The sequence below is a fragment of the Peromyscus californicus genome, unplaced genomic scaffold (assembly GCF_007827085.1).
Source record: "Peromyscus californicus insignis strain IS unplaced genomic scaffold, ASM782708v3 Scaffold_12__1_contigs__length_115047231, whole genome shotgun sequence".
NCBI lineage: Eukaryota > Metazoa > Chordata > Mammalia > Rodentia > Cricetidae > Peromyscus > Peromyscus californicus.
In genome coordinates, this window is record NW_026294413.1 from 10,719,383 (window position 1) to 10,721,553 (window position 2,171).

Sequence of the window (2,171 nt, forward strand, 5' to 3'; positions counted from 1 at the left end):
CACTGCCTTTCTGTACAGACCTCCAGGTCTTCTATGGTTGGTATTGCGATTAAAGGCATGTGTCTCCATGCTGGCTGTATCCTTGAACACACAGAGATCCGCCTAGCTCTGCCTCCCAAGAGCTGGGATTGAAGGCATGCACCACCAATGCCCAGCTCTGCTATGGCTTGCTATTAGCTCTGACCCCCAGGCAACTTTATTTATTAACATACAAATAAAATCACATTTCAGTACAAATAAAATATCACCATATTTACCAGCCTATTTTTTTTCTGATTTTGTAGTAATTAATCTTTCACTTGGTTCCATTATGACAAGTACTTATGACACATATTTAACTAAGTAAATTATTTATTTTGTAATAAGATTAAGAACAATTCAATAAATAATATGTCATATAAGCTAGAAAATCCTATTTATTCCAGTTCCTGGAATAATGAGCTGATGATGGGTACAGGTCTTCACAAATACTGTGAACTGCTTGGGTGTTGGCTCATCTCCTGGCCCCTCTAGCTTTTCCCACCTCACAGCCTCTGGCTTTTCATTTTAATTTTAAACTTTATTGAAAGTACTTTAACTGTGCTCCACTCTGGTACTACAGGGTGAAGCAACCTCAGCTTCAAATTGTCATCTTCTCCAGAAGGGAGTTTCACCAAGACAATTCTTTTTCTGAAAACTCCACATTTACATCATTCTTCTGGATATTCTTATCATAAGTGTAATGATTACTTGAGCTTCCATTTGGTAACTCATACATGATTTTTGACTGAGTTCTCTGAGATGCAGACACCAGGTTCTGATCCATTCTGAGTCTTTGGGCAACTTTTAATCCATAGGGTAGAATTTACATCTGGAGTCTCTAATTTCTGTTCTGCAAAAGTTTCTAAAGCAAAAGCATAGTCTTTTTCATGGTATTCACACATCCCTTTCCTTAGCATAGCTATAGGATCATTTGGATTGAGTTCAAGAGACTTCTTTACATCAGCAATACCATCCATCACTGGGATGTTAGAGGTCCTGCTGCAGCACCGCCATCCCCAAAAGCCACTAAATCTTCAGCCTGAGGGTTCTCTACCTTGGTTACCAGCTCTGCCACTACCCAGCAGGAGAAACTTCTGAAGAAACACCAACAGAGCTTCTGTCCTCCATAGCCAATCAGCAGTTGCACAGCTCAGGGCTGTGGAACAGGAGCCATCAGCTATTTTGATGTATTGAAATCTCAAGCTAAAATCATGGCACAGACTTTCTGTTATTAACGTGTGATTAGTTGTATCTTCACATGTGGTAATATTTGATTGTTGGATGTATGGATATAAACCCAATTGTAAATATGAATATTCCTTGAGATCTACTGACCATTTAATCATTATGATGACAATAGGTGGGTTTTGCTCTATAATCTTGTGTGATATAAACATAATGACATCAAATATTTTTGTTACTGTTTTGTGTAATTAATTGATGCTTTAAAACATTTACTTTTTATAGCTGACATGTTTCTCTACTCTTTTGTGTTGATTTTTGGTTGTTGTTTTATAGGTTTGTTTCAAACACAGTTTCACTATTTAGCCCTATCTGGTCTGAAACTCACTATGTAGTCCAGATTGGCTTTGAACTTCATATAATCTTCCTGACCAAAATGGTCGTAGTAAATATTCAACTCTGTGAGACTATATTGTAGAGGACAAGCCCTGGATTGTGAAAGGTGCATACACATAAATGGTAATAAATTACCAGGAGAGTGCCTGAAGCTGTAGTTCCCTAAGACATCATTCTTGACAGCTGAGGTTAAGACAGCAGCATTATTACAATGAACCATGGAGATGATCCCCATCTGATCTTCTCAATTCCCTTCACACCCCCATTACTTAATTCCTGAGACAAACAAACAAACACAAAAACAAATCTTTTAGCTTCTTTCCTTAACAATTCAGAACTAAATCCACATAAGTTTAGCTATTACTAGATTTTACAGTTTTAATTCCACCTCCTCGTGCTTAGAGTTTATTTCATAGATCAAATTATCTATTATGAAGTGTCACACATAGCCAAATTGAAATAGATAAACCTCAGAGACATCAAAATAAAGCAATATAAATACATGAGATATGTTATGTTTGATTTAAAGTTTACTTTGAATTCTTTAAACTTCAAGTCTTTCTTACTTCAAC

The 2,171-nt window shown here is 36.7% G+C and overlaps 1 pseudogene; it reads right to left on the bottom strand.

Moving 5' to 3' along the window:
- Positions 1-412: 412 nt before the first annotated feature.
- LOC128107808 (protein SGT1 homolog) lies at positions 413-998 on the bottom strand (annotated as a pseudogene).
- Between the last annotated feature and the right edge of the window lie 1,173 nt (positions 999-2,171).